This window comes from Haliotis rubra, unplaced genomic scaffold (assembly GCF_003918875.1).
Source record: "Haliotis rubra isolate DU_JTF1 unplaced genomic scaffold, ASM391887v1 Scf1811, whole genome shotgun sequence".
In the NCBI taxonomy this organism is placed as follows: Eukaryota; Metazoa; Mollusca; class Gastropoda; order Lepetellida; family Haliotidae; genus Haliotis; species Haliotis rubra.
In genome coordinates this window covers 51,437-59,336 of record NW_025765794.1, presented here as the reverse complement: position 1 = coordinate 59,336, position 7,900 = coordinate 51,437, and the positions used below count along the sequence as shown (strand labels likewise).

Genomic DNA, 7,900 nt, shown 5'->3' with positions numbered 1-7,900 from the left:
GTCCTTGCCCTTACCTGCACCCGTCTTGCTTACTCTGCACCCGTCTCTGTTTACTCTTGTTTACTCTGCACCTGTTCTTGTTTACTCTGCACCTGTCTTGTTTACTCCTGCACCTCGTCTTGTTTACTCTGCACCTGTCTTGTTTACGCCTGTCTTGTTTACCTGCACCTGTAAACTTCAGTACCTACCTCGCCACGAACGTGAAGTAGCAAGGAACTTGTTATCGAACTCGCAACTGTGCATGAGCTAATTGAAAATGATACTAGCTCTTGATGGTATTTATGGCTAATATGTAAGATAAGGGGTGTATTGTGGCACTGATTGAGTGAACATATTAATCAGTATCATTATAATTCTTAGTAAGCTTAACTCAGTAAATGAACTCAGTAAATTCAAATCATATTTCACCACATAAGCCTGGAATTTAACAGCACCCAGTGACTTAATCCCTTATAACAAACACCGGCAAAACGTCAAGGAGATTGATAACGTGTCTCTACCCTCACGGAAACCCGATATGAAGGGCAACGACACTTCGGAGCATATTCCCACTCGTTCTCCAGGTCATGCAACTTCCTGGTCCCTCGTACAAGGTAGCGACATTCATACCGCCCCATCCCATCCCACCCCACCCCATCCACAGTGAGTCAACTCGGTTAATTTATTTTCCAGTGTTTCTAAAGGCACCTGCAGAGTTATATGACATCACAGTCAGTCGAATTAAGCAAGAAAAGGCCACTTCAGAGGACCTAAAGCACAGATATTAATTGACTTCAATTGCTGATTGTACTTGACCAACTAATGAATAAAAATAATGCATTATTTAAGATTAAAGGAAATAAACGTTTCCAGTGATTATATTTGTCCCCTAGGTTAACAACCTTTGTTCAATCTTTGTACATTGTTTTCTATGGCGTGAAGACAAGGATTTTGATAACTTTGGGTTGTAAGGGAAGAAAGGATTAAATGTAGCAACACATATTTGCAGAAAAATTAGTCTTGTGGTTTGGGGAATCAATGTTTTTTATGTATGTTTCGACGAAGGCGCCAAACCCCACCAAAAAACCAACTTAATAAAGACAAAAATTATGTGAATGATGATTAGGTGATTCTCATTTATTACAATTCTTATTTACGAATTTACCTAACGTGCGGTATTAGGCAGCGACTGATTTTGAGATAAACATTTTATAGCGACGAGGAGGCAATGCTCTAGAGTTCCTAGCTCGGCGGTGTTGGATAGAGATAAAAGTGTTGTTTTTGGAGTTTTGAATGGAATTTTATCGTTGTTGCTTTTTATTTTGTTGGGGTGATTGGGGTGGGGTGGGGAAGTTGTCAATAAAATTTAGAAGGGTTCGACGTAATTGTAAACTGTAAAATTTCAGTTTCTAAACTAAAAGCTCCAACTCCCTAAAAGCCACCTAGAAAGGTACAAATATACGATACGTCTTAACATATATCTGTATACCGACAGCCATATAAGCTTCGAAACTGAGGGAAAAGCACGCATGGTTCAGCAGAAAGAGATACTCGATTACAATGTTCAAAATGACATTCAGTTACAGCGTGCCACGCGACTCTACAGGAGGATGAACAAAACTAGGCTGGTAGCGATGATGTTATCTGAATTGGCTTGGTTGGTTGTTGTTTTAACGCAAATATTCCAGAGATATGGAGGCGGTCTGTAAATAATCAAGTCTGGATCAGAATAATCCAATGATCAACAGCATGATCATCCCGATCTACGCAGTTTGGATACGATGACGTATTAAGTCAAGAAAGTCAGCGAGTCTAATCATGCCGATTCCGTTAGTCGCCTCTTTACGACAAGTATGGGTTACTGGAAGATCAGTTCTAACACGGATCTTCACGTGTGCGATCAGTGATGCAGAGGCCTCCATGATTTTGGCATTGTGTAAAGTAACATTTATTCAAGATGTTGTCTCGTCATTCTTCGTTAACTTCCATCGAGCTACTAAACTGTATCGATGATCGGAAATCAGGGTGGGAATGATTATAGTCGTTTGGCATAGTTGCTACAGATATCATATCAGCATCATATCCAGAAGCACTAACCAGGCTTTATCGATTATCAAAGTAATGCATCGTCGTCCTCAGGCACACATAAAATGCTTTGGTGGTGATACGTTTACTTTGCAAGTCGTAAGAAGCAAGTTTGTACCCTTGTTATCCATTCTAAACATACATACTCCATTGGTGCTTAGTGGAAGTTAGAGCGTCCGCGCCGGAGAGCGGAAGGTCGCGGGTTCGATCCCACCGACCGCGTCATTTCAAAAATACGTTAAAATATTGTACTTGTTGGTCCCTGCACAGCGCTTCGGCATTAATGGGTGCAACAAAGAGTTTGTCGGATTTAAGGTCAGTATAGTAATGTCTGATTGGGGTATTCATGCTTCACTGCGTGCTATGGTATCCTCAGTGGGCTAGCACCCAGAAAACCAGCTTCCAGTCTGGGCGGCTAGTACAAGCAGCCGCACGTACACACGCATGCATGTCGTCATATAAGGCAAGGAAATATTCTCCAGCGCGATGTAAAACCCAATTTCACCTCACCTCAACAACGGCGGAGACACGATTCACGTGAGTCTAGATGAGTATCAGACCTTCACGTTGAAGAGCGCCTATGACCTGACTGGAACTGTTATCAACACAACACGTGCTGTAGCTGTGTTCAGTGGGACAATGCAAAGGAATTTATGTCAGAGCAATTGCACAACTATTACCTGTACGGCATCACGGGACTGAGTATGTTCTGTCAACACATGACGTTTCTTCTTACAGGAGCTATCCATACCAGCTGCAAGTTGTTAGTGACAAGACTGACACTGAAATTATGTTGAACAATGGATCTACATTCTCTCTGGTGACAACCGTGTGTATCGCCAAAGCCTCCTGTTTAACGAGACACTGTATTTTAATACCACAAGACCAGCCATTGCAACCGTGTGTAGAAAACCCGCATACATGTTTAATCATGGGTTTGTTGTTTTAACTCCGGTTAAGTATTTCATGAACACTTCACGGGTCTGGTTTGTCTACTGTATAAACATACTGACTAAACAGCACGTGACGGATATTGAAGTATTTGGTGTTGACATGACCCCTGCTACAGTGGACTGGATGGACATCTCTGACAGTGATTACAAAGTGGGAAAAACTTGTTCAAACGGACTTTACTTTGTCCGCTCTGCCAACAGATTCACAGTGTATGCGTTTCAGAACGACATTACTAATGGAGGCTACCGTTTCCCTACTGATCCACCAACCGCTGCAGGTAAGTTTCACGATACCTTGATTTGGAGTGGTGTTTACAGTGAGAAACTGTCTAATCTGTGGACTCATCATTTTAGTGAATTTGAAAATTGTGTTAGTTAACAACACATTTTCTGTTTCCTTGTTAATAAAACATTAATGCACACGTTTTAGCTTAATATTTAGGAGATGATATTTGAAAGACGCATAGAAATACAGAAGTCTTTTTGATTCTTTAATTATAGAAGAAGTTGTATTTTTTAGAATGATTTCAGGTGTAGTTTTATATAAAAATATATGAATACTTAACTGGTTCTATAACACGAATGGCTCCATTGCAAAATTTTGCAAAACTTTATAAAACAATTGTGCATGGACATGTTAAACTCATGTATGCCTATAAATGGTAGTCATTATTTTTTGTATCTTGAATACTTACAATGTGTTTTTCAGATTTTAAATATTCTTTTACAACCAAATTGCCCTTACTCTGTGTGTCTCGGGTTCCTGCAATTGCGATGTGTTTGTCACATGTTGATAACATTCAGGGGACATCATGATTGAAGAGTTTGTGTGTGAAGTGCTGGAAGAAGATGAGTGCATGTTGGTATCAGTTGTGGCAACTTCTGTCTATTGTCACGTACTCCAACGCGTGTCACCCTTTGTCACTTACCTCTAACCACGGGAATACGTTAACATTGCTTCTGTCTTTAATCCAGCATCAGTGCTACACTGGCTTTCCCACGCTACACGCTGTCAATACGTCACTGACTCATCTACGCTATATGTAGTCAGTACGTCAAGGGTTAATCTAAACTACTGGGCAAAAGAAAGTTATCACTGATTGTATATTTAAAAAATAGCTGGTACCGATTTGAACCCAAGCAGATAACGTTCGACAAAACGCAACATGGTCACGATAACAACACATCTTCTTCCGATTCGTTTTCTAAACGTGGAATACGTAATTGTGAAACATTGGTCCAAATGACCTGCATAAATGTGGCATAGATACCGAGCAATAGATACCGTTATTTAACAAACAAAAAAAAACCCCACGAATATGCTATACCTACGTACGCAAGCGCAACGAGACAGGACGATCGGTATGGCCAAAATGGGAGCTTCACAACGTCAGCTGGCATGAACCACCAGTCCACCATTAGCAAATTGATAAGCCGCTACCAGCAAACAGGCCAGGCCTAAGACCCCCCTCAAGGTCGGGAACACCAGCAGTCACGACACCTGCCGAAGACGGCTACATCCGTCAGATCCACCTTCGTAACAGATTCGTAACGGCGCCAGCACTAGGACACGCCATCAGCAGACGAGCAGTCCTTCAACGACGTGGTATGGCCTTGGCCTTGACCCGTCTACAACGTCAACACAGACTGCAATGGACACGAACTGTACGTCGGTGGCAGCGACGTGACTGAGAGAGGGCTCTTTACAGTTGAAACTCGGCTCGGTTCACAAATGATGGCAGAATTCGAGTGTTCTTTACGTAGAATACAGCGAATGGCAGAAAACTTGTTAATGTTGAAACCTTGAACCCTGTCAATGAATTGCGGCAAATGCAAGACCAGCGTTACAATGAATTTTCAGTCAAATGATTGGAAAATGAATTCTGTTTGTAAAATAATTATCATAGATCTCACGTACGTCTTTGTTTCTATTTTTGGTCACGTGAAGTCGGTGATCACTTTCTTTGCCCGGTAGTTTATGATATACGTAGATATCGCTGGTTCGCGCAATACAGCTTCAATATATAATGGCCTCTGTACGCTATACATTGTGTCCTTTTCACAGGTCTGTATACATGCTAGTTTAAATGTTCTCCAATCAGGAGATATCAATGTTTAACACCGCCTATAGAAATATATGCTATCAGAAGGCTATAACAACAAGATTGTCCTTGTGATCAATATTATTACAAGAATTATTACATTTTCTAAAGACAGATACCCTGGAACATTACAAACATTTATGTAACGGACATCTTGTCATGTTACAATGTTGTACACATTGCTAGGTTCATGGTACTATCATTCAGCTGTGAATTTGCCTCATTCATTATAAACACTCTCATCTATATTAACATATATAAATGTTGAATATGTTATCTAACAAATATTTGAATTGAGTAACATATTTCAGAACCTTGTGTTATCTTCCCCTACAATATCAGTTTATGGATAGTATAATTATGTATAGTCTTTAAAGCTGAACACTGTTTAACACTTGATCAAAATAATAATTTATGAGATTGTTGTACATTAATTGCACTATATTTTCTTCTCTCCACAATCTACTTGCCACATTTAATGTACAGGTGTTGCTGAAAGGTAATATGATTTGTTACACTTCTCGTACATCCTACAGAGGAAGATCTCGTTTGTACCTTCTACACTAACTGAAGCCTGATTCGTGTATTCAATACTGTATCCAGGAATTGGCATGCATTTAGGGGTTTTAGACTGACGTGATACGGATTGACAGGGGTTCAGACTAACGGTGTCGGATTGACAGGGGTTCAGACTAACGGTGTCGGATTGACAGGGGTTCAGACTAACGGTGTCCGGATTGACAGGGGTTCAGATTGACAGGGGTCCACATTTTCTGTTATCTTTTCTAAAACAAGTGTTTTATTTTATCTTCACGAAGATTGCGCTATTATTATTCAGAAATATATTGAATAATATAACTGTTGGACAATAACGACATATAATACATGTAATAACAAATGGTACTCATCCTCAAACCTGTTAATTAGCTCAGATACTTCACAAAAAACGGCAATATTTGTAATTCCTATATAACTCATATTAGCATAACGGCCAGTTTCTAGTTTTAACTTGTTAGCAAATATTCTGAGCATAGTGTGCACATGTGAAATGTCTAGGTACATTTGGTAACTGATAATAGATTTGATATTACCATAAAGATAACGTTTTGATGAGTGATGGCCATATTGACAATTCCTTTCTTATATGTAATTATTTTAAATTATATTACTTTTTTGGGGTGTTTCATTGCCTGATTATCTGTTGACCAATATCCCTTTCTCTTATAGTTGTAGTCAATGCCATATGTTTATATCGTACATTTTGTTTATGCTGTAGGTCTCCTGGACAAGCCACGCTTGAAAAGTCGAAAGTTGAGAAATGGCTGAAAACTTGGAAACATGTGATACACATTCCATTTGGACTTTTGAGAATATGATTGTTTACCCATTGATGTTAATTGCTTCTTTTATTAAAACATTTCTGTGTGAGTTTCGTGGTTATTTTGCGCAGCACACAAGTCAGCATCAGACAATCCAATGATTCACTTCCTTTGCATCGATCTAAACCCATGGCACACGAAGACTGCATCAACCATGTTAGCGAACCTAGACTGCTCAAGACCCAGACACAACCGGGTATGCTTGTTAGTACCGGAATATAAGTTTCTCTCGTCAAAGAGAATAAACCAGCTTCAGTTATAACGAATTTGTAAATGACATGTAATCATGGTAGGTACGCATGGGTGGCCCAGTGGTCTGTGGAGCTAGAAATCGCCGTACAAGTATATGTCCAGTGGCCTACAAGAAACACCTATGACCGTGGGTTCGAATCCCGGTTTGCCCTGATAATGTTTAATTAATTTGCAACACCCATGTACGTTGGTTTCACCAAAGTGGTAAATATCTAACACCTGCATCACTTCAGGGCTTTTCCTACAGCAGCAAGCTGACTTGCTGTTATAATATTACAACTGAAGCACTGTTGACAACGGTGTGAAACCAAGCTTACTCACCAACCAAAGTGGGTCAGCCATAGTGAGCTGGGCCTAGATTTTCGAAGCTCTCTTAGCGCTAAGAAAGTCGTAAGTTAATGTTAATGTATGGCACTTACGACTATCGTAGCGCTAAGAGAGCTTCGAAAATCTAAACCCTATATCGTGGCGACAGTCCAGGGCCCCGTTTCAGAAAGATCTCGTAGCTACGACTGTCGCACCTCCTTTACAACAACATTGACTTACGACAGTCATAGCACTCTGATAGCTTTCTGAAACTGGGCCCTGTGACCAGAGCAACGATACCGCCCAATTGCATACTGAGAGAGGCAATCAGCCTAGTCAGGAAGTCTGGTATACGCATGTGAGTGCGTATTCGTCGGGACCAATGCCCTTTCTAAAGTGCTTGGCCACTTAGAATGTAGTTTTAACATGAATCTTCTACTCAGAAACTATATACTGAATCTAACCCAGGGTTTGCTTGCTCTTCTTAATACTGAGTTCCGGGATTGTGTTAACAAGAGCTACCATCTCCAGTGTCTATTTGTATGACGCGCCCTGGGATCGAACCACGGACTTTCATCTCCCCGTGCAGACGCTCTATCCACTAGACCACATTAGCTGTTGTGACAAACCGTCCCCAGGTTGAGCCTACACCCTGTAACTAGTAGCAAGAAGCTGCAAAAGGTATCCGGTGTTTGACTAGCGTCATTGTTCCCCGATAATAGACTTGGATTGACTTTAGGCTGGGTCGAGTCTGTTGTTTGATTGCATTGTTTCAAGGTGGAAGGTGGATGCTGTCTGTTTTCAAGGAGTGAGTGAGTTTAGTTTTACGCCGCAGTCATCAATA

The 7,900-nt window shown here is 40.6% G+C and overlaps 1 long non-coding RNA gene across 1 annotated transcript; it reads left to right on the top strand.

Annotated features, from left to right (window-relative positions):
• Window positions 1-2,888: 2,888 nt before the first annotated feature.
• LOC124273532 lies at window positions 2,889-6,547 on the top strand. Its single transcript, XR_006897676.1, has 2 exons — window positions 2,889-3,295; window positions 3,822-6,547. It is a non-coding gene; the product is annotated as an uncharacterized LOC124273532 (long non-coding RNA).
• The last annotated feature ends 1,353 nt before the right edge of the window (window positions 6,548-7,900 follow it).